The sequence below is a fragment of the Emys orbicularis genome, chromosome 2, assembly GCF_028017835.1.
Source record: "Emys orbicularis isolate rEmyOrb1 chromosome 2, rEmyOrb1.hap1, whole genome shotgun sequence".
Taxonomy (NCBI): Eukaryota; Metazoa; Chordata; order Testudines; family Emydidae; genus Emys; species Emys orbicularis.
This window is the reverse complement of record NC_088684.1, coordinates 294,905,041-294,930,449: the sequence shown is the minus strand read 5'-3', so window position 1 is coordinate 294,930,449 and position 25,409 is coordinate 294,905,041. Positions and strand designations below refer to the sequence as shown.

At 48.7% G+C, this 25,409-nt stretch overlaps 1 pseudogene; it reads left to right on the top strand.

The window, feature by feature from the left end:
* The first annotated feature begins 244 nt into the window (after positions 1 to 244).
* Positions 245 to 25,096, top strand: LOC135873880 (uncharacterized; annotated as a pseudogene).
* The last annotated feature ends 313 nt before the right edge of the window (positions 25,097 to 25,409 follow it).

Genomic DNA, 25,409 nt, shown 5'->3' with positions numbered 1-25,409 from the left:
TACTCAAACAGACCATTAAAAAATCCATGTGTAAGTGCCTAGAATAGAACAGCATGATGAGTAGTAGACAAAATGGCTGTGTCAAGAACTAATCATGCCAAATCAACGTAATTTCTTTCTTTGTCAGGTTACTGGCCCAGTGGATAGGGTGAAGCAGTAGATGTGCTATATCTTGATTTTAGTAAAGCTTTTGACACAGTCCCACATGACATTTGCATAAGCAAATGAGAGAAATGTGGTCAAGATGAAATACTACAAGGTGGGTGCAACACCGGTTGAAAAAACATACTCAAAAAGTAGTTATGATTGCTCACGGTCAAACTGGGAGGGTGTATTGAATGGTGTCCTCCAGTGGTCTGTCCTGGGTCCGTTACTATTCAATATTTTCATTAACGAGGTGGATAATGGAGTGAAGAGTATGCTTAAGAAATTTGCAGAGGACACCAAGCTGAGAGGGGTTGCAAGCACTTTGCAGGACAGGATTAGAATTCAAAATCACCTTGATAAATTGGAGAACTTTTCTGAGATCAACAAAATAATACTCAGTAAAGGCAAGTGCTAAGTGCAACAGCAAGAAAGGAAAAAAATGCACAAATACATAATGGGGAATGACTGGCTAGGTGGTAATACTGCAGAAATGAATCTGAGGGTTACGGTAGATCACAAATTGAATATGAGCCAATGACGGGCTGCTATTTTGAAAAAGCTTAATATCATTCTGGGGGGGTCTTAAGAGATATGTCATATGTAAGACCAGGAGGTTATTGTTCCATTCTATGGGGCACTGATGAGATCCCAGCTGGAGTGCTGTGTCTAGTTGTGGGTGCCACACTTTAAAAAATACATGAACAAATTGGAGACAAGAGGAGAGCAACCAAAATGATAAAAGGTTTAGAAAACCTGACCTATGAGGAAAGGGGGGGTGGAAAACTGGGCATGTTTAGTCTTGAGAAAAGAAGACTGAGGGGGACCCGATAACAGTCTTCAAATATGTTACGGGCTGTTATAAAGAGGGTGGTGATCAATTGTTCTCCATGGCCACTGAAGGTAGGACATGAAGCAATCCGCAGCTGGGGAGAGTTAGGTTAGATATTAGGAAATACTTTCTAACTATAAGGATAGTTAAGCTCTGGAATAGTTTCAGCATTAACTGCACTTTTGATACCCTTCCCCCTCCGCCCTTGTTCCTTGGCACCCACAATTTAAGCACACACTAAACATTGCAGGAAGCACCCACCAGTCTTATGGGGTCCCTACCAGGCCAAAGTTTTTCTAACACTTCCGCGAAGGTTGGGCCCCACTTGGACAGAAGGCCCTGTCTGTTTGCTGGATCAGAATCCGTGTCAGTTTAAACTCAGCCTATTTATACCAAAAGCCCTTTCTTTGATTGTCTCTGGAAACCCCAGTTTGAACCAGTGCATGGAAACCTCTCCAGGGGCAGGGGCCTCTTTAGAATGGTTCAGTTTTAGTGACTCGCCTTAACTGAGAGTAGAATACCATAATCCCGAAGCCATTCCTAGGTTTAACGCATTGGTCCCCAAAGATCCTGCAGGGGGTCACAGAAGCTGTCACACGCAGTTCTTCTTCTTAAGCTCAGGGTCTGCTGCCGTGGAGTGAATCTGGTGCTGCCGTGGCCACAGTGACCCACCAACAGGACCATGCCACCTCTCCCCATCCAGTGCTGGGAAGGGCCGTCATGTCGCCCCACTAGGACACCCCTGATTGTCACTCTGACCTTGGGGGATTTGTTGTTTGTGCACTTGGGTTTTCCTGAAAGCTGTTGCTTCCTTGTGTGGGAAATATCTCTTGGCAAACGTGCCAGGGCAAGCAGAGATGGGAACTCAAATCAGCTGGGATTGTGGGGTTAGGCTGCACATCCCATGTTCAGAAGAGTGTACGGCTTTCAGTGTCCTGAGGGCAACAGCCCTTGCGGCTCTCTGTCAGCAATACTCCCCACCAGGGAGATATCTCACTGCACCCACTCTGCTAGCGATCCTCCTGGGACAAATGTACCTGCATCTCTAGGCACCCAGGTTATAATCACTGGAAACCTCACCTGATGGAAATAACTCCATTAAATTCAATAGATCAAGAGGCACTCTTACCAGCAGGGAATTTAATCCATAGGTAGGATATGATTTGATCCACTGTGTGTGAAAGTAGGGCAGCCTTGGTAGACTTTAGATACAGAATGTCTGTGTGTGTGTATATATGTGTATGTGTGCGTGTATGTTGTGGCAGACAGACTGACAACTTTGTGCACACATTTCAGACTGCTCGACGCACTTCGGCGCAACACTCATTTGTATTTATATGACTAAACTCCTCATTGAGTTTGACATGTGAGAGGCACTGGTAAAGCCCAGGGACAGATTGGATTTGGAATTTTCATGCAAAATATCATCTGATGGATGGACAGGAGCAAGAAGCCTGGTCCAAATGACAGTAGCTGCAGAGAAGCAGGTTCTTGTGCTAACAATGATGCGATTGTAAGGAGGGGAAGAGAGGAGGGAGCTTCCAAGCTCTCACTGAGAAAGGAATTTGGAACCCCAATAGATGTGTTACTGAAGCGTTGCTGCCGACCTTCATAGCTTTCATACAGTCACAGCTGTTAAGGCCAGCAGGGACCACTGTGATCATCTAGTCTGACCTGCTTTGGAAACAGGACAGGCCAAAGAACCTCAGCCAATCATTTCTGCATTGAGCCCATAACTCCTGTATGAGTGAGAGCATCTTTTTTCGAAAGAGATCCAGTCCTGACTGAAAGCCTGTAAGTGATGGAGAATCCAGAACATCCTGAGGTAAATTGTTCCTGTGGTCAATTATCTTCATTATTAAAAAATGCACCGTATTTCTACTCTGAACATTGCAAGAGCTCCAACTTTTAGGCCCCAAATCTGCAGTCATTCCAGAGGACAGACCCCTGTGCACACAGGGACCCCATGGAAAACAATGGGGTGCCAGGATCTGTCTGTCTGCACAATACTGTGGAATTGGGGTTTTACGTAGCACAGCAAAGAAATGGACTAGAAACCCTATTCCAGTGAGCAAACTGCTGGGCATCTTACCCAACGAACTTCTGTTTCCTGCATTTGCAAAAGAAATACCATCGCATTTGGGAAGCAAACATGCAACTGCCATAACGTTACAGTGCTGTGTAGGTGAGGGTGAGAGACACATTTGGAATAACCTCAGTCCTTAGCTCATTCAGGTCAGAGTAATTTACTCTCATAGCAGAATTTATATTACATTTTACATATTCAGACATTGTCTAATTAACCCTCCCAACACTCCTGAGACACTAGGTCTAGAGAAATATTATAATCTCCATTTCAGGGAGTTCCTAGCAGTTATGCCATTTATCTTTGTTTCCTCTAACGAAAGCATAACCCGAGAAAGGAAAGGCGCTTTAGTTCTGTGCAAGGTAAATCACAGACTGTCCAACACAACAGGAAACAACACACACGTAAGTCACTATGGGTGTGTCGTGTTCTGAGATATTTGTATCATGTGTGTAACAGACACAGCATGTTTGAAAACCCCAAAGAGCCATTCCTAGGGAATATTATCAGTGATATGCATCACATCAGCCCTCGTTCAGGGTCTCAATCAGGAATCAGAGTGGTGGTCAGGGGGCGGGGGTGTGGATAGGGGTCGGGGCAGTCAGAGGGCGAGGAACAGGGGGTTGAATGGGGACAGGGGTGCCAGGGGAGCAGTCAGGGACAGGGTTTCCGGGGGCCGTCAGGGGACAGGGAGAAGGGGTGGTTGGGTGGGGCAGGGGTCCCAGAGGGGCAGTCAGGAATGAGAGAAGGGGTTGGATTGGGCGGCGGGAGGTGGGCAGGGTTTCCAGGGGCAGTCAGGGGACAGGGAGGGGTGGATGGGGCAGGAGTCCGGGGGCCGTCAGGGGGCAAGAAGCAGGGGGGGTCAGATAGGCTGTTGGGGGAGGCACAGCCTCCCCTAACCGGCCCTCCATACAATTTCAGAAACCCGATGTGGCCCTCAGGCCAAAAAGTTTGCCCGCCCCTGCTCTAGATAATACTTAATCCTGCCATGAGTGCAGGGGACTGGACTAGATGACCTCTCAAGGTCCCTTCCAGTCCTATAATTCTATGATTAACGCCACTTAACTTTGCCTCCAAATAAACCAGAGCCTGATAAATAGGGCCCTACCAAATTCACAGTCCATTTTGGTCAATTTCATGGTCATAGGATTTTAAAAACCATACATTTCATGCTTTCAGATATTTAAATCTGAAATTTCACGGTGTTGTAACTGTAGGAGTCCTGACCCAAAAGGGAGTAGTGGGGGGGGGGGGTGTCACACGGTTATTGTAGGGGGATCGCAGTATTGCCACCTTTACTTCTGCTCTGTGGCTGGCGGCGACACTGCCTTCAGAGCTGGGCAGCTGGAGAGCGGCAGCTGCTGGCCGGGAGCCCAGCTCTGAAGGCAGCACCACCGCTAGCGGCAGCGCAGAAGGAAGGATGGCTTGGTATGGTATTGCCACCCTTACTTCTGCCCGGCTGCCTTCAGAGCTGGGCCCTTGGCCAGCAGCCGCCACTCTCCGGCCACACAGCTCTGAAGGCAGCAGCGCAGAAGTACGGGTGCCATGCATGGGCGGTGCGTATAATAGGCCATGGGAGGCTCTACCTCCCCCGGCACTGCTGTGGCCGCAAGACCCCCAGTTGCAGGTTTGGTGGTGAAGTTTTTGCTTTATTATGCCCCATTCAGGTTCCAGGGCAGCTGAGAAGGCACATACCACCTCCTCAGCCACCCCGGAACCTGCATGGGGCATATCAAAAGCATCTTCTAACAGACACTTTTCCTTGGGGTGGGGAGACCCATCCAGGGCTCCTCCAGGTGGGGCTGGGGGAGCGCTCATGGCTTTGGCTGGCCTGGGGATCCTGTAGCCGAGGGGGGGGGGCGCCAGGCTTCTCCAGGTGTGTGGGGGGGGGGGGTTGTGGCTCTGGCTGCAGGGGGGAGGAGGGGGTCTCAGGGCTCTGGCTGTGGGGAGGGCGTGGGCGGAAGGGTCGGAGCCAGGGCTAGCCTCCCCAAAGGCTGTGAAGGAGGCAGCTGCCCTCCACATGCAGATGACCTGTAGTGTAGGGAAGATATACCAGTGAAGTCTGAAAAACGAGGCTGCTTGAGGGAGCTGGACTGCAATGAAGGATAAATGCTGGTCAGCTTCCTAAGTCCAGCAAGGGCTGGAGCTGGAGGAGCCTGTGCTGCACGCTTGGAATTGAGTGCAGACACCCTGTCAACACAAGGCAAACCGAGAGGATGACACCCCCAAATAAGCAGGAGTTCTAGGATAAGCAGGGGTCACGGATCAGGTTTGCACTGGAGAGCTGCAAGGAAAAAGCAGGGAGACATCTGACAGATACAAAAGTTGCATCTTGTTACAGGTGCACCTTCAAGAAGGAGACTGCACATGTTTGCAGGCCCCTTGGCTGAGCAGTGCTAAACCTCAGGGCTTCAATGAGGCTGCACTGGGACTCTCAGAGCAACCAATACTCAATAGAGCGCCAGAAACTAAAGACTGGGGCCAGATTCTCCACCACCATGCATCTCATTCTTCTGATTATTTTAGATGACACTAGCACCTACAGGTTCCAGGCAAGATCAGGGCCCTATTGCGCTAGGTGCTGTACATACAGATAGAAAGAGAACGTACCTTTATGGGCTTACAGTCTAAACAGGCAATTCAGATGAAGAGTGGGAGAAAAGAAGGATCATTATTTCCAGATGGGGAACAGAGAGATAAAGTGACTTGCCTGAAGTCAGAGAAGGAGTCGTCAGATTTTGCAAACCATTGGCCAAATTCAATGATTAACATCCAAACTGTGACTCAAGTACTACTCTGCATCTAACCTAAACCCCAGAGGGGTGCACGCAAGAGACACTCCCTGGGGCTGAGGGTGAAAGTTGGGCTAGAGAAAGGATGGTTTTGTGATTAAGGTGTTATAATAATACAAATCAGTAATAATAACAAACAACAACAAGTGGATTAAAGAAAAACATGACTCAAGGATCAGACAGGCTAATAGGGGAGTATTATAAGACACGTCCAAAACTTCTAGCATTTCAGCAACTGACTGATAGAGAAGCAAGTGGTATGAACGCCCTGCTGCCCAATTCTGCCTGGCACCAGTTTTAATACACGTATTACCCAGGGAAGGATGGAAATATCAGTTACAAACCCCGTCCGTCCTGTCTGGATTACAAAACCGCAGCTAAACGGTCAGCCAGAATGTGCCAGAAATGAGGTGAAGAAAGAATCCTGAGACTTCCTGTTCTCATCCCACAGCAGAATCCTGATGAAGGGGACTTCACAGCCAGCAATACCGTCCACACTGTTTACTGTATTTTATATAGGAGGGAAAGTATTGCGAGAGCCCCACTCAGAGGGCACAGAGAACGTGCTGTAATCACACAGAAGAGATCTGATAGTTTGATTGCTGTGCTTGACTGAACTGCAGGGCCAGTGGATGAATAGGAAGTGGTCAGTGGGATATAACTGGCTTTTGATAAAGCATTTGAAACTGTCTCAAGAAATCTGACTCCCAAAATTAATTCAAATTGGCTTGGGTAGGGACACAGCCACGTGCACTGAAAATTGGTCAGTTGTAAATAAAGGATAAAGAAGAAATAGGGCATGAGGTTGTGGGGTCTGTCCAATGGGAAGCGTTATGGTTTGATGCGAGGCTCAGACTTATTGTAAACAGCTTCATTAACGCTCTGGAAGAGACGAAAAGAGCCAGGGCAAATTTGGGGATGTCTACGCAAAGCCATGATGTCAGAGCGCAGAGAGGGAACCATTCCTCCCTCAGTGGCTCTTGCGTCTGATGAAGTGGGCATTCACCCACGAAAGCTTATGCTCCAATACTTCTGTTAGTCTTAAAGGTGCCACAGGACCCTCTGATCCCTCCCTCAATGGCTCTACAGAAGCTTAGCGCATGAGTAACTGTACTGACCTGAACAGACTCGTTGCATGGGGTCAGCAGGATCAGGCCTTAGGGTTCTGCTTTTGGCTCTGGGCACCTTGCCTCCAGAAAGGGACTGACCAACTGGGGAGGAATTCAGAGAACAGCAGTCAACCCCAGCAGGGAGATGGAGGGATCAACCTGTGAGTAAAGATTAAAAGAGCTAACCATGGATTGCTGGCCTAAGGGATGGCTGAGGGAGGACACAATAGCAGCCGGCAGAGGGGGTTACACAAAGCGAGGAGGTGGGATATGGGGTATGACTGGCAGCAATGGCATAAAATAAAGAAAAGGAAAAGTTCGGCTGAATGACAGGAAAACCTCCTGATAGCGAGAGGCCTGAGGCTTTGGAACAATGCCCTCCTATGGTGACAGGGGAGCCCCATTGCTTGGGACACAAAGGGCACGAGACCCTGGAAAATGGCCTGTCGGGAGCAGTCCGGCGTGTGTTTATCCATTGTCACTGCACTGTACATCCCCTTGGATTTATGAGTGGCACCATCAGAAACAGCGTCCTGTGCCTGCCAATTGGTTCTAGAGGAATTTCAGACTGAGAGTGGATGAGTAAAGCTCTGGCTATCTGGACTTCATAGGTGTATGTCTGCAACTGACATAAATCAGCCTAGATCTGTGAAAGCCAATGGAGCTATGGCAATTATAGCAGCTGAGGATCTGGCCCAACAGAACGAAGACACGTAGCTCAGCCTTCCCCAACAGAGGCCCCTGGACAGCTCCCACCCCCACCATGGGTTGTTTTGCAATTGGTGCACACGATTTCAGCAATTTATTGAAAAAAATCCTCCTTTTCCTCTGACTGACCTCCCCCCCACGCCTGCCCCAGAGGGTGGCCAGTGGAAATGTCCTGCAGATGGATGGGGAAAAGCCACCGGTTAAGAGAGGACCAAAGCAGGCAGCCAATGAGGCACTAACCCATATAGAGGAGGCAGCGTATAAAAGGGCTTCTCCCCTGGAGTGACTGGGCTGCCCACCCAGCTCACACTGAATCCCACAGGGCACAGGATGGAGACTTGCCTGAAAGTCCTGCTGATCATCGGGGTGGTCACAGCAGCCCCCGCACCATCATCATCCCCTCTGCCAACCCACGAGGGGCTCTTTCCCCCTCTTTTGGCATTTACAACCAAGAGCCAGGCACAACACTGGCCAAAGCCTGTTGAAATCAGTGGGAGTCTGGCCAGTGACTTTAATGAGCTTTAGATCAATCCCCAAGGCCCTGAAGGTTCAAATCCCCTGCAGTGCCCACATGGGGCAATTAGAGCTGCGTCCGCAGTCAGATCTGTGAGTGGAGCCCCTCCCAGGGCAGGACTGTCTGTGTCTGGCCCACAGAGCATGAAGGGCTAGTTACTTGGGTGAGACTAGGATGGTAAATTATGCAGTGGCTGGGCTCAGGACTAGCATAGTGGATTAGGGAGAGACTCAGAGGAAAGTAGATGCAACCAACTGGGATAAAACTGAGCACTGGGTAATCTAGGTTAACATGTGGGAAAAAATCTGAAGAGTGAAGTTCATTAGGCTGAAGGTTTTTTGCCAAAAAAAATTGAAATGCTTCCGTTTTGTTTCAATATGGAATGAAAAAAAAACCATACAAAATGTTGATTTTTGTGTAAATGCAATTCTAGGTTTCCAGCCAGCTCTAATTATTAACCCCCTTGTAGATGGGAAAGCCGAAGCCCAGAGGTATACCTTGCAATCAAAATGAGCTTATAATAGCAAATGTTTTTATACTAATGTAATTTTTCACCAATGGCCTATTCGCTTGCCCTGACGTTGATTGCAAAAGTTTCCAGTCATTTTTTTATCTTCAGTTCAAGTTTGTGTTCGCTTTAAAATGCTGCTCCTCCTTTGAAGAGTGAGTGTGCCCCAAAATAGCAACCCCTTGCTCAGCAGAGCCGCTCCCTGTGTGTATGCAGTCAGAGCTGTCGGCTTTGGGCCAAGATTTTGAAAGAGACGAATGATTTCTGAGGCCCAACTCCTTGAGCTCCCCCCGCCTCTGAGAAACAGGTCCCTTTAAGGAGGCTCAGATTGGGCACCCAAAAACCCGAAGCACCCAAAATCACCAGCCACTTTCTAAAACCTTGGCCTATGGCTAACAAAAGTACTTTCCATTTTTTACTCCTCTTAGCTCTTCAGAGACTCCAATCTCTTTAGGGCAGTAGTTCTCAAACTTTGTACTGGTGACCCCTTTCACATAGCAAGCCTCTGAGTTCAATCCCCTTTATAAATTAAAAACACTTCTTTATATATTTATCACCATTATAAATGGTGGATGCAAAGCGGGGTTTGGGGTGAAGGCTGACAGCTCGTGACCCCCCCATGTAATAACCTTGTGACCCCCTGAGGGGTCCCGACTCCCAGTTTGAGAACCCCTGCTTTAGGGCAAGGACCTTCTCTTCGGGTTTCAACAGTGCTTAGCACAATGGGGTTCTGGTGCTGCTCAAGGCCTCCAGGATGATGTTGTGCCATAAAATAAAGATAATTATAAAAGCCAAAGTGGAGCCTGGTGCCTTGTTGTTCATCACAAACATTTATTTTGTTTTTTCTTGAATTTCTTCTTAGGACACATCTTCAAAAACTGTCCAACCACTGAAGTTCTCTGTTAAAGAGACAGTGTGCCTGGCATCAGAGAAACGCAACGTCAACCAATGTGAACGCAACGTCAAACCAGACGGAGTATGGAACTCTGGGTGCATGGAGACATCTACACCTCTCGACTATCTCATCTCACGCACATCTACACGTTGAGGTGGCCGATAGGCTCTATCAGGTCTCCAAGCCCAATATGGGCATGAGTGAGATTGCATGAACTACAGTGCAATGATCATGGGCAAAGGGGCCAGCGTGACAGAAAGGAAAGGATGGTACGGTACAGTACCTTTCCTACTGTACTCTGATTACAGATCCTTACACCCACACCTTGAATAGTGTGTGAAGTTCTGGTTGCCCCATCTCAAAAAAGATACTTTAGAATTGGCCAAATACAGAGAAGGGCAACAAAAATGATTAAGGGGATGGAACAGCTTCTATGAGGAGAGATTAGAAAGACAGGGATTGTTCAACTCAGAAAAAGGATGACTCAGGAGGGATGTGATAGAGGTCTATAAAATCTTGACTGGGGTGGAGAAAGTGAATAAGGAAGTGTTATTTATCCTTTCACATAACATTAGAACCAGGCGTCACCCAATGAAATTAATAGGCAGGAGGTTTAAAATAAACAAAAGGCAGTGCTTCTTCACACAACACACAGTCAATCTGTGAAACTCGTTGCCAGGAGATGTTATGAAGGCTAAACGCATAACTGGATTCAAAAAAGAATTAGATAAGTTGATGGAGGATAGGTCCATCAATGGCTATTAGCCAAGATGGTCATGGATGCAGCCCCATAATCTGGGTGTCCCTAAGCCTCTCACTGCCAGATGCTGGGGCTGGATCCCTCAATAATTGCCCTGTTCTGTTCATTCCCTTTGAAGCACCTGGTATTGGCCACCGTCAGAAGACAGGATACTGGGCTAGTTGGACCATTGGTCTGACCCAGTATGGCCATTCTTACCCATGTCATAAACAATGTGCGCTCATGTTATAGCAGGAGGTGAATATCAGAAGTGGGGAAGGTCTGGTTGGGATCAGCTTCCCACGGTACAAATGTTGATCCAAAGTTACCAGAGTTTCTTTGCCATGGGAATCTCACTGAGAACAGTTTCCATCAGCCCCTAGAGTTGTTCTACTGCTGAGGTCTCTTTTCTCTCCCTTGCAGCTGGTCAAAGACTGCTCTGGATTCTTCTCCACTGAACAGGACCCCCCTTCCGTCATTATCAAATGCGAGGAGGCGTCTGAGGAGGTGAGTGGCCTAGACGGCCTCCTCTCTGCTCACGGCTGGGCTGAGGCAGGGTTACGGGTTTCCCTCGCTGAGATCCTGGCCAGGTATTTCACACTGCACAAGTGTCCCCAGAACAAGTGTCCAGCTCATCTGCTGGCAGCAAGTTGGCAAAGGCCTCCGGCCCATGAGCCTGGAGATGGAACCCTACAGCCGCCAGCAGAACCGCAGGGAGCAAATTCTAATCTCACGGGGATACGTAAGAAACCTAAAGCTCCATACGGTGCCTGGGAGCGGGGCAAGGGCAGGGGGGTCTGGGGAGGCTCCTCACCACTTACCTTTGTCTGGCAGTGACATTTACAAACGTCGTATGATGCAGACATTGAATGGCCCCTGGTCCCACACACCAGGCAAGAGGCCCCAGGCATGGCCCTTCCTTCTTGCTCTAGAACAGGGACCTGCCCAAGGTGGGCGTAAGGGTAACAGACAGTAAAGGGGGAGGGGATAAGGGCTGAGTCTATAATCATGGGCCTTCAATGGCACGGCCTAGCACCCTGTCCCTCCAGCAGGCAAGCTCCTGCCCCTCCCTCAGAGCCACAGAGCGATGTCACCCTCCGTCCAGAGTTCAGCCGCAACATTCACTCCTGAAGACTACTCCTCCCCCTACCTAGGCCCACAATGATGTTGGCTGCTCTCTGCAGAGGCTGTGTATACCTGGGAATCCGAAGACCTGAGTTCTAATCCCTGCTCTACCACTGACCCGCCATGTGACCTTGGGCAAATCACGCTGTCGCCTCTCTATCTAGACTTTAGCTCCTTAGTGCAGATACTCTCTGCCACTGTGTGTGTAGATACCGCACCTTGCATGATGGGGCCTCTAGGCATTAATAATAATAAATAAAGCACAAGAGAGACACAACAAACTAACATTCCTTGAACGTTTGGAGCCAATATCAGCCTGCATGGAGACGCTTACCCTTCTGTGCTCTTTTCCTTCTAGCCTAGACCCACTACAAGGCATAGAGCTAAAAATTCTTTACAGAAGTTTGTAACTTTGGCACGGAAATCATACGGGGCATGCTCTCCATTGATGAGAAGCTCCAGGGAGAGAAGACATAAAAGCAACCTTGACCCTGATAGACCTAGCTGTGGCTCCATTTCTCCTCCTCTGGAAGCAACATTAGAAGCAAGGCCGATAACAATCTGAACAACTTCAGAGCATCTGCTGCTACCTACCGTGTAGCAGCTGTCGCAGTGCTGCCCACCAGGGCTCCTCTGCATAATAAACTGCCATGCTGCAGACTTATACGGTTGTCCTCTCCTTTCCTGTTGTGGGAGGAGATTAGAGACATGAACCGGAGTGAGTCACCTGACAGTGCTACTGGCCAAGGAAAGACCCCGACTAAGAGTCACACGCCATCTTTGTTAAGGAGAACCATCCCTGGCCCAATTGTAACCAAGATCCAGACACTAAGGCCTGGTCTACACTAAAGGGAAAAGTCGACCTAAGCGATGCAATTTGAGTTACGGGAATAGCGTAACTCAAATCAACATAGCTTAGATCTACTTACCGCAGGGTCCACACTCCGTGACATCAATGGGAGACGCTCTCCTGTCTACTCCCCTTGCTCTTCTCGATCAGGTGGAGTACAGGAGTCGGCGGGAGAGCGATTGGCGGCCGAGTTAGCGGGTTTTCACTAGACCCGCTAAATCGAACGCTGATGCATCGATCGCCACAGCGTTGATCCTCCGTTAAGTGTAGACAAGCCCTAAGGCCGAACTTGTTAAAAGTTACTAGGAATTTTGGGTGCCCAACACAGGATGTCCTCAAAGGGGCCAGGTTTTCAGAAAGTGCTGAGCCCCCATCCTCTGAAAACGAAGCCCCTTCAAGATCTCTCTATTTGGGCACCCAAATGTTGACCTACCCAAAATCAACAGTCATTTTGGAAAATTTATGGCCCAGGGCATATAATGATTTACAAACTGGGACTTTCATTCATCCACCACTTGATGGCACCAATTGGCCTCAGGTGCCCTAAGGGAATGGGCATAACTAGCATCCACAGCCCTGGCCTCGGTCACTGAGGCACTTAGTTGGGTTAACAGTCATGTCATCTCCATTGTGGACTCACTCAGCCTCCCTGATTCACCACAGGTACCTGCCAGAAAGTGGGTAACGCCCCACACCTGTTCATTCAATGACATAGGCAGGCCATAACTCCTCGTCCCGAAAATAAATTAAACTACCACGTCTATGCTGATGACTAACAGACCCACCTCTCTACTCGAGACTAAAATCTCCTTCTGTCCAAATTAAAATCTCAGCCTGTCTCTGTGACATCTCCTTGTAGATGTCCAGCCGTCAGCTCAATCTAAACATGGTTAAAACAGAGCTCCTCATCTTCCCAGGACACTGGGAAGACCTTTGGTCTGACCAAGTATGGCCATTCTTCTGTTCCCCACAAGCCTCCCCCGCTACCTGGCACTCCGGCCCACACCATGGCTGTCATCTTTGGCTAGGTCTACACTACCCGCCTGAATCGGCGGGTAGAAATCGATCTCTCGGGGATCGAATTATCGCGTCTCGTCGGGACGCGACAATCGATCCCCGAATCGACGCTCTTACTCCACCAGCGGAGGTGGGAGTAAGCGCCGTCGACTGGGAGCCGCGGAGGTCGATTTTGCCGCCGTCCTCACAGGGGGGTAAGTCGGCTCCGATACGTCGAATTCAGCTATGCTATTCGCGTAGCTGAATTTGCGTATCTTAAATCGACCCCCCCCCTCCCCGTAGTGAAGACCTGCCCTTTGACTCTGCCCTCTTGCTAGGGCCTCACATCCAGGCCAATTCTAAACCTTGCCAATTCTTTCTGTATAATACCGCCAAGACACGGCCTTTCAGGTCCATCCACAGGGCTAAAATTCGTCCAAGTGCTCATCATCTTGATCACTGCCGCATCCTTCTGTCTGGCCTTGATAAATGCGATCTTGCCCCACTAACACCCATTTAGATGCTGTGGCAAAGCTCATTTTCCTGGCCTGTCTCTTTGACCACGCCGCCCCCCTCTTTGAATCCCTTCACTGCCTCTCCCTTCTCTATCACTTCCATCATGAGCTGCTCGTTTTCATTTTCAAGTCCCTTCATGGTCGATCCCCACCCTCCCTATCCTCTTCTCATTCGCTACCAAGCTGTCGCTGCTCGCCTTTGGTGAGCCCATGTTGCTAGCCTCCATTGCCCACTCCTTTTCAAACAGGCACCTCCCTGCTTTCTCCCAGGCTGCCCCAGGCACTCGTGAGATGGCTACATAAACATCTGCCCAACCACCTCATTATCCACCCGTAGCTCTCTCCTCAAAACGCTCCTTTGCCGTGATGCCTACGAAAAACAGCTAGGCTGCCGAAACCTCCACCTCTCCTGCTGACCAGTATTGTCTCATTGTTCCCTTGTCTGTCTGTCTCCAGCTGTTGTCCCTTGTCTTGTACTTAGACTCCAAGCTCCTTGGGGCAGGGACCATCTGGCTGTTCTGTGTTTGTACAGCGCCTAGCACAACGGGGTCCTGGTCCATGACTAGGACTCCTAGGTGCTACGGCCATACAAATAATCATCATCGTCATGAGCATGTAAAGAAATTACTAGCTCTGGGTTTAATGTACTCCAGCAAGGAGGGACTGACGGCATCCCATGTTAAAGGCTTGCGGATACTCCGGGCCCTGTGCAGCCCCTCTGCCATGGGGTGAATTTCAGCCTAAAGAACAAGCTGGAGCTGCCCCGAGGTTTCTCCCTACCAGACACACCCACTATAGATCAGGTGACCAGATGTCCCAATTTTATAGGGACAGTCCCGATTTTGGGGTCTTTTTCTTATATAGGCTCCTATTACCCTCCACCCCCGTCCCGATTTTTCACACTTGCTGTCTGGTCACCCTAACTATAGATCAGGCACCTAGCGCAGCTTTGAGCAAACCCACAGCTCCCTTCCCATCTCCCCATACACAGAGATCAGCAAAAGGAACCAAATCCCATAGCGGGGTCATTAAAGGTGCAAATTCCATCATATTGCAAACACTGATGCTGTTCGGTCTGACACCAAAAATGAGTCTGCCACCCTTTCGTTCTGGCCTTAAAACCGTATGACTCTAGGAGTCAGGATGGGGCCCTAGTATTGGAGACAGCCTGGAGAAATCACAATTTCAGTTCTTTGCACACTGACAAGGCTTCTGAAGGTGTCTTTCAAACCTGGAGCAGGGACTGCAGACGCAGAAGGGGAGCTGGGCTCAGCATGAGCGGCAGCGTTGAACGTGCTCTGAGGCAGCAAATCCGAGGGGTGAGCGAATAAAAACCCAACAAGGCCTCTTCTAGGGTGTGCAAATTAGTTACCCGGGGGAAAGACTGAAGCAGCTGAATGCTTCATCAGAGATGGTTTACTTCAGACATGCCCATGGCCATATCTAGCCCCGGGTAAAATGGTGATGACTCTCTCAAGAGCTCTAAACCCTTAGCTTGCTGGTCAGCCTCCAACATTGCACTCTTGAGGTTTGAGAGCCTAGATGTGGGATCTACTATAGCCCTCACCTCTGGAGGAAGATCGTGTGCTGCTATCAGGAAAATGATTAGGTGGAGTAACAGGCAGTGACATAGGTTGGGAAATACTCATAGGGGGAAATTCACCCCAGGCCAGAGGACCAGCACTGTGCACAGGGATGCAGGTAGGACGTCCGGTCACTAACGGGGTCCTCAAGGTGACAGAATCCCTGCCGGAGCCATCAGGTGCCCAGGACAGCACTCATGCTGCACCTACCCTTAGAAAAGGGCACTGTGCTTCCTACGCTGCACCTGATCAGCACTGGCAGGACCTCCACAGAACCCGTCCCCTTTCGGGGTGGCTCATAGCCCCAAGGACACTAGGAAGGGGCAGCCTCTGTGCTCAGGGGATGGGAGGATTTGGTGCTCTGGGCCCTGGATTCCACCCCCACAGATGACTACGGTATGACCACGGCACTTTACATAGCACTACATGGGCTGTTAAACATCTGCCACGCACCAGACCAGAGGTGGCTGCATTTCACTAAACTAAAAGGTTGTTACAAGGAGGAGGGAGAAGAATTGTTCTTCTTAACCTCTGAGGCTAGGACAAGAAGCAATGGGCTTAAGTTGCAGCAAGGGAGGTTTAGGTTGGACATTAGGAAAAACTTTCTGTCGGGGTAGTTAAGCACTGGAATAAATTGCTTAGGGAGGTTGTGGAATCTCCATCATTGGGGATTTTTAAGAGCAGGTTGGACAAACACCTGTCAGGGATGGTCTAGATAATACTTAGTCCTGCCTTGAGTGCAGGGGACTGGACTAGATGACCTCTCGAGGTCCCTTCCCGTCCTATAATTCTAATCCCCGTATTATGGACGAGCAGCCATGAGACCAGAGCGAAACTTGTGTCAAACAGGGAATAACACTGTGAATCTCTCTTCCATTTTTATGTCTAAGGCCTGGTTTTCAGAACAGCTGAGCACCCAAATCTCCTAGTGCAGTCAGTGGGAGCTGCGGGTGTTCCGCATCTCTGAAGGTCACACTGTACTTTGTCAGGTACTTTGGCAGCTTTGAAGAAAGCTCCTAACCAGCTGAGGCAGCCTGGCTTTGCGGTTAATGAAGTGGAGTTGTGGGATCAATTCCCTGCTCTACCACAGAATCCTTGTGTGACCTTGGACACTTCTCTGTGTCTCGGTTCCCTATCTGTACGTGATGTAACGTCCCTGGACGGCGGGTTGTCTGTGGGCATTGGACCCTCTGACTCTAAAATCATGAGCTTAAACTGCTACACCTGGACTAGAGGGCAACAATGTGAGATATGGTATGAGCATGTGTTACATGTAGTTTGGAGACAATCATATCTTGTCTCTTTAGGTTGGAAGCTCTTCAAGGTAGGTATTGTGGCTTACTATGTAGATTTAGAGCACCTAAGTCCCAATCTTGGCTGGAGCCACTGGCTGCAACAATAGCAGAAATAAGAATAATTTAACTCTATTACTGTATCATTATAAAACCTCCACAAGAAGAAACCAGGCACCTTTCAGAGCATAAACATGCAGGGAAATTCAAATTCCAGCAGAGAGAGAGAAAGAAATATCATTGCCGGAAACAAATCAAGCAATAGAAGTAAAGAACATCAGAGCTGCTACATCTCATGAGATCACAGGGGAGTTGACATTGCAAGGAGTTTGGGCATGAACTAAGATCTGAGCTCCAAAATAGCAATGTTCTGCTCCCAGAGCCTGGGTGATTTGTTGGCGTTACAAATCCATTTCATTTTGGCATCCCATGCAGCAGACAGGATTCCCGGTCGGTGGTTGCAGAGAAAGCATTTGATTGAGTAAAATGTACACGTTTATTTCACATGTTAGCTACCTTTGGATCCAGGGGGCTGATCCAAAACTCACGGTCAGCGGAAAGACTCCCCTTCAGTTCAATGGGGTTCACACAAGGCGCTACCTTCACATACCACTGCCCTTGAAGTCCACCTGTCACATCTCTAAACTAACTCCTCTGGCACTTTGTGAGAGCATCTTACGTTTCAGTCCAATTCGTATTTGTAAAGGGCTTTGAACAGGAAAAGCACCAAATGTCCTGGGCCGGACACCCAGCTGATGTCAATGGAACTACACTCATTTACACCAACTCAGCATCTGGCTCGTCAAGTGCTGTTTGAGACCGGACAGTTAAAAGCCGTGCTGCCTTTCACAGGCAGCGGGAGACTTCTGCACCTACCTGTACATGTAAATAGGAAAGCGTCAATTCCGCTTGATTATACCAGGCTGGCGTCAGCTGTAAAAACATCCTGAGTCTGTTACCTGGGCCTGTGTGTCACTGAGAACCCAGCTGAATGTGAAGCCCTGAACTGTAATTGGGGAAACAAGAGACGATGGCTTCATCTTTTCTTCTGCCAGTAGCATCTCCCTTCCCCTCCTCCTCCTCCCAGCATGTGTGTGCGCTAATCCAGCCAGGGTTTGAGCAATAAAGAAACCCCCCTGCACCCACCACTCTAGCTGAGCTCCCCCCTCTGTGCATGCACTAGCACCCTGGCCAGCTGCAATTTCCTGTAAGTGCAAGGGGAACGCTGCAGCCTTTGGCAAAACCCAAGTAGCCAATCAATCACCATCCATCTTATAGATTCATAGATTCTAGGACTGGAATGGACCTCGAGAGGTCATCGAGTCCAGTCCCCTGCCCGCATGGCAGGACCAAATACTGTCTAGACCATCCCTGATAGACATTTATTTAACCTACTCTTAAATATCTCCAGAGATGGAGATTCCACAACCTCCCTAGGCAATTTATTCCAGTGTTTAACCACCCTGACAGTTAGGAACTTTTTCCTAATGTCCAACCTAGACCTCCCTTGCTGCAGTTTAAGCCCATTGCTTCTTGTTCTATCCTTAGAGGCTAAGGTGAACAAGTTTTCTCCCTCCTCCTTATGACACCCTTTTAGATACCTGAAAACTGCTATCATGTCCCCTCTCAGTCTTCTCTTTTCCAAACTAAACAACCCCAATTCTTTCAGCCTTCCTTCATTGGTCATGTTCTCAAGACCTTTCATCATTCTTGTTGCTCTTCTCTGGACCCTTTCCAATTTCTCCACATCTTTCTTGAAATGCGGTGCCCAGAACTGGACACAATACTCCAGCTGAGGCCTAACCAGAGCAGAGTAGAGCGGAAGAATGACTTCTCGTGTCTTGCTCACAACACACCTGTTAATACATCCCAGAATCATGTTTGCTTTTTTTGCAACAGCATCACACTGTTGACTCATATTTAGCTTGTGGTCCACTATAACCCCTAGATCCCTTTCTGCCGTACTCCTTCCTAGACAGTCTCTTCCCATTCTGTATGTGTGAAACTGATTTTTTCTTCCTAAGTGGAGCACTTTGCATTTGTCTTTGTTAAACTTCATCCTGTTTAACTCAGACCATTTCTCCAATTTGTCCAGATCATTTTGAATTACGACCCTGTCCTCCAAAGCAGTTGCAATCCCTCCCAGTTTGGTATCATCCGCAAACTTAATAAGCGTACTTTCTATGCCAATATCTAAGTCGTTAATGAAGATATTGAACAGAGCCGGTCCCAAAACAGACCCCTGCGGAACCCCACTCGTTATGCCTTTCCAGCAGGATTGGGAACCATTAATAACAACTCTCTGAGTATGGTTAGCCAGCCAGTTATGCACCCACCTTATAGTAGCCCCATCTAAATTGTATTTGCCTAGTTTATCAATAAGAATATCATGCGAGACCGTATCAAATGCCTTACTAAAGTCTAGGTATACCACATCCACAGCTTCTCCCTTATCCACAAGCCTCATTATCCTATCGAAGAAAGCTATCAGATTGGTTTGACATGATTTGTTCTTTACAAATCCATGCTGGCTGTTCCCTATCACCTTACCACCTTCCAAGTGTTTGCAGATGATTTCCTTAATTACTTGCTCCATTATCTTCCCTGGCACAGAAGTTAAACTAACTAGTCTGTAGTTTCCTGGGTTGTTTTTATTTCCCTTTTTATAGATGGGCACTATATTTGCCCTTTTGCAGTCTTCTGGAATCTCTCCCGTCTCCCATGATTTTCCAAAGATAATAGCTAGAGGCTCAGATACCTCCTCTATTAGCTCCTTGAGTATTCTAGGATGCATTTAATCAGGCCCTGGTGACTTGCAGGCATCTAACTTTTCTAAGTGATTTTTAACTTGTTCGTTTTTTATTTTATCTGCTAAACCTACCCCCTTCCCATTAGCATTCACTATGTTAGGCATTCCTTCAGACTTCTCGGTGAAGACCGAAACAAAGAAGTCATTAAGCATCTCTGCCATTTCCAAGTTTCCTGTTACTGTTTCTCCCTCTTCACTAAGCAGTGGGCCTACCCTGTCTTTGGTCTTCCTCTTGCTTCTAATGTATTGATAAAAAGTCTTCTTGTTTCCCTTTATTCCCGTAGCTAGTTTGAGCTCATTTTGTGCCTTTGCCTTTCTAATCTTGCCCCTGCATTCCTGTGTTGTTTGCCTATATTCATCCTTTGTAATCTGTCCTAGTTTCCATTTTTTATATGACTCCTTTTTATTTTTTAGATCATGCAAGATCTCGTGGTTAAGCCAAGGTGGTCTTTTGCCACATTTTCTATCTTTCCTAACCAGCGGAATAGCTTGCTTTTGGGCCCTTAATAGTGTCCCTTTGAAAAACTGCCAACTCTCCTCAGTTGTTTTTCCCCTCAGTCTTGATTTCCATGGGACCTTACCTATCAGCTCTCAGAGCTTACCAAAATCCGTCTTCCTGAAATCCATGGTCTCTATTTTGCTGTACTCCCTTCTACCCTTCCTTAGAATTGCAAACTCTATGATTTCATGATCACTTTCTCCCAGGCTGCCTTCTACTTTCAAATTCTCAACGAGTTCCTCCCTATTTGTTAAAATCAAGTCTAGAACAGCTTCCCCCCAATAGCTTTTTCAACCTTCTGAAATAAAAAGTTGTCTGCAATGCAGTCCAAGAACTTGTTGGATAGTCTGTGCCCCGCTGTGTTATTTTCCCAACATATATCCGGATAGTTGAAGTCCCCCATCACCACCAAATCTTGGGCTTTGGATGATTTTGTTAGTTGTTTAAAAAAAGCCTCAGGTACCAGAGGAGGCAGCGCATAAAAGGGTTTCCCTGGAGCCACAGGGCTGCATGTCCACCCCTTGCTGAAAGGCCTAGGACCAAGGCTGGAGAGAGGCTGGGGAGTCCTAATGATGCTTGGGGTGGCCATAGCAATCACCACGTCACCTCTGCCGCACATGGAGCTACGAAGTGGCTGTTTCCCATGCTGTAGACCTCTACAACCAGAAGGCAGCTGGAGACTCTCTCTTCCAGCTCCTAGAGGCAGACCCTCAGCCTGGATGGGTAAGTACCCAGGGGATAATCAGGAGGTCAGACTAGATGATCGAATGGTCCCTTCTGGCCTTAAATTCTAATGAATTACTTCGGAGCCCAGATGTGCATGAGCTGCTGATTGAAATCATGGACTCTGAGCTTCTGCATACTCAGGCCAACTCAAACAGGGGTCCAATCATCCTGTCGGGCATTGCACACCTCCAGCAAGGGGCAGACAAAAGCCCTCAGCTACTACTGATTTCCACACGTGCAAGATCAGGCCCTGTTGTTTCAAACTAGAAAAAAGTGCTGACACCAGGTTGCAGTCTCTGTCGGGTGGCTGACGGCCGGTGCTGGGCTACTAGACATCAGGCCTGATCCAAAGCCCAGGGAAATCAACGGAAAGACTCCCAGTGACTTCAGGGGCCTTGGGATCAAGCCCATCCTGCTGGTGAATTGCACAACAGTGGGGTCTGGAACATTGCTGCTCCCCAAAAAGACTTTGTTTTGTTCTTTTATAGCATAGATATTTGTCTTTTCATTTAATATCTTAGGACGGAAATTCTCAAAGCACTCAAGAGCTGAACTTCCTCATTAAAGAGACCGTGTGTCTAGTGTCGGAGAAAGCTGTCACGGAGCAGTGTGACTTCAAGGAGGATGGGGTAAGGAGAATTGTGATGTTTATTACTATTTGCATTACCGTTGAATGTAGAAACCCCAACCAACAGCAGGGCTGCATTGTGCTAGGCTCCAAAGAACCTGCTCCAAAGATCTTACGGTCTAAACAAAGAGCAGGAGGTGAAACACATGAAGTGACTTGACTTGTCCAGGCTCACACAGCAGTGCCAGGAATCAAGTCCTGGTCTCCTGATGCCCAGCCCAGTGCCCTGTCCCCTGGGCCAAGCTGCTTCCCTATGACTTTATTGTTTCAATCTGATTTAACACCCATGTCTTCAAAAATTCTGCAGATCACGGATCAGCTCAGTCAAGGTTCTTCAGACCTTATATAAGGAAGATTATCTCAGAGAGGTCCCCCACCCAAAGGCCATGCCCTCACTCCAAGTACAAATAACACAGAATGGTACTTTCCAACGGATTGGTCAGTGCAGTGCATGACAAAATTTCTGTTGACATTTTATGGTTATGAGTTTAAGTATCTAAGAGTCGGGTATGCGGGGAGGGGGAGAGTGACAATTTTCAGAGTAACGTTAACTTATCCAAATGGCACCTATCTATACAGTAATGTTTCTGATAAGTGGCAAATATAACACAACAGACTGTTAAATGCACTATGTTACTCACACCATATTGAAGTCTAGCAGATTCAACATATATGTTGTATTTTCTTCATCCAGAGCTGCCAAAGCACTTCACAAATATTAATGAATTAATCCTAATGATGAGGGCAATTAACCATTGGAACCACTTCCCAAGCGCTGGGCCCTCCAGCCCTTGGTGTCTTTATATCAGAACTAGATGGCTCTTTCTCAAAGGTCTGCTTTAGTCAACCCTGGGTTATTGGGTTTGATGCAGCAACCACTGGGTGAAATTCTCTAGCCTGCATTATGCAAGAGGTCAGATTAGATGATCACATTGTGGCCTCAAAATCTATTAATTTCCCTGCGAGGCAGGTCAGTATTATTAGCCTCATTTGCAGATGGGTAAACTGAGGCACAGAGAGGGGAAACAACTGCAGAGCAGAAAGTTGTAAGGAGCTGTTACTAGATTGCAAACAGTGGTGCTCGGACTGCTGCCGGGTCTCTCTGTGCCCACATGTGATCTAGTGAGCTAAGGTTAGGACTGAGAGCAAGAAACTCCTCTGATCGGCCACTGACCCACTCAGCGGCCTTGGCCAAGTCCCTCAAAAACTCCGTGCCTCCGTTTCTCCATCTGTGACATGGGGATAAAAATATTCACATTCCTTCCTAAAAGTCGAGGGCTGTAGCTATACCAAGATTTATTCCAGATGGGGGCAGGAGTGCAGAGACACTGGAACACATGGTAAACCTTTTTTTTTTTTTTTTTTTTTTTTTTAATTAATGGAGATATCCTATCTACTAGAACTGGAAGGGACCTTGAAAGGTCATCAAGTCCAGCCCCCTGCCTTCACTAGCAGGACCAAGTACTGATTTTGCCCCAGATCCCTAAGTAGCCCCCTCAAGGATCAAACTAACAACCCTGGGTTTAGCAGGCCAATGCTCAAACCACTGAGCTATCCCTCCTGCTGAGGGTAAGAGACAGAGAGCACTGTCACGGAAGGCAGCAGAGACAGCGGACGGAAGAGCATGGAGTGAACTGGAGAGAGATGAAATCAGAGGGAAGGGAATGGTGCTTTTCAGAGGGGAAAAAAGGGGGTTATAGAGGGGAAAAGCCTAATGAAGCAGTGATCTGGAGCTGGCCAGAATGTGTTGGACATGCTGGAGAGGGAAAGGGGAGATTAAAGAAATGGAAGAAGGAAATAAGACAAGATACAGTCACCTTCTAGGTGACAGAGTTTTTTCTGCTCCTTTATTGTAGATGGCCCCTAGCCCCAGCAGATGGCCCCTAGCCCCGTGAGTGTGAGCAGCTCCCCTTCTCCTGCCACAGAGCAGGCTGGTGGGAGCTTCTCGCCTAGTCTCCCTTGCTCACCCCAAGCACTTAGCATACAGGACACAGATTGGTTCCAGGCCCTGTGTTTGGAAGTTAGCTCCAGGCCCTCCCTCTGGCCGCATGGGCGGCTGTCTCTGCATTCAATCCAGCTGTTATGCACCACAAGAGCCTGAGTTACTCCTACTGTTGGTTCCCTGATCACTTTTGCATGCAAGACGCCTGGGATGAGGGGCCATTAGCACCTTTCAGCATAGCGTTATCATGCCCACGTTGTAACGTCCCTAGTTTAGCACCAGACCAGGAGGCAGCTAACAGGGACACAGCCCAGGAGGTATCAACAAACAGAACTTTGCTGCAGCTTCTCAGAGACCAAACTATCTGAACTCTGTGGAGCCAGTTCCACTTCCTGGCATGTGCTACCATCAAGGCACACTCCACTACAGAAGACCGCTGGCCACCATGCGCTGGCTGATTTCCAGACATTTCAGAAGGGAGTGGGGTGGTCCCTGCCCCAGGGAGATCAGTCTATACCTCAGCAGACCCACCCAGAGGCGCAAGGTCTGCTCCCAACACCAGGGCTGCGGAGATGAATGAACTGAGCCTTGATCTCTTCCCTGCCTTTTCTGAGCTCTTATCACCTTTACTCCCTGGCAGCTGGCGAGAGACTGTTCAGGATACATCTTCCCCGAGCAGCAGCCGGCCACCGTCCTGATCACCTGCGACACAGTGGCTGAGGAGGTAAGGAAGGTTTCCGCTAAGGTGACCGACTGAGGGACCTGCACGGTCATCGTAGGGGCCTGGCAGAGTCAGGGGGGCCTTATCCAGCTGGATTCCTGGCCAGGGATTCCACACGGCATCAGCTTGGGGCATACTCCCATTGGACAAACAGATCCATATGTGCCAAAGAAAAGTGCCATGCTAGGATCTACGGAGTTCACATGGGGCTGAGAGATAGGCAGGAAAGGGAGGGGCGGGGTCTTAGGGCCCCTCTAGGCCTCCTGCTTGTAGGTGGGCCTGATGGGCTAGTGACTTTGGGAACGTTATGGGATGAAGATCCCGATTACAGCAGGGGATGTCCCCATGCCCACTCAACAGCCCCAGCAAGGTTCTTCCCTCTTCACCTTCCCAGAGAGGTGGGGAGCAGCTGCAGTGTCTGGATCTTTACCTTTGGGCCACTATGAAAGTTCTTCTCCAGAACATCAGCCCTGCCACTCCCCATCCCTCACAGCGCCCATAACACATTGCCCTTTCCCGGTCAAGAGGGCAGGAGTCGCACGCAGAGACAGACCTCAGCTGGGGCAAAGGGGCAAAACTCTACGGAACTCAACAGAGCTGCAACGATTTACACCAGCTGAGGATCTGGCCTGCCCTCTAAGGCTGCTCTGTTCCCCAAAGGTGTGATTGCAACGGCAGGGTTTTCCCCCCACATCCCAGTGTGCAAGTATCATCTCCTCCGGGCCCCCAGCTCTTCCTGGCCCCAAGATCAGGAGCGAAAAATCGCTCTTGAAGCTCAAGAGCTCCCTCTTAGGGCAATGCAAAGCAAGTAGGGATGGGCCGGTGCTGTTCTCAGAGGAGAACCCAGCGACACCTAACAACATTCCCTCCCCCCTAGATCATAAGTGCCAGACAGAGGAGTGGAGTTCTCGGAGCGTCAGGTAGCGTGTCTCCCTGGAACCCCTTACGAATGTGCTTCTCTCTCTCTAGCCTCCTTGTGTCCGGCGGTCCCGGTTTGGAAGGTTTTTCAAAAAAGTGAGGAAGCAGCTCGGCCGTGTTCTCCGCAACTCCCGCATCACACTTGGGGGACGAATGAGATTCTAAGGCAGAACGGGGAGAAAGGCGCAAACGTCCCCAAACATCCCCACAGCCGCTACTGCTCCTTGTGTCTGAGCTGCGCGTCTGGCTTGATCCTGTCCCTTAGAGTCTCAATATAATAAATTTAAAAAGCGACAAAGAGGCCTGTGGCACCTTATAGACTAACGGACGTATTGGAGCATAAGCTTTCGTGGGTGAATACTCACTTCATCGGATGCATGTATATAATATAATAATAAATATAATTAGGGTGACCAGACAGCAAGTGTGAAAAATCGGGACAGGGGATGGGGGGTAATAGGAGCCTATATAAGAAAAA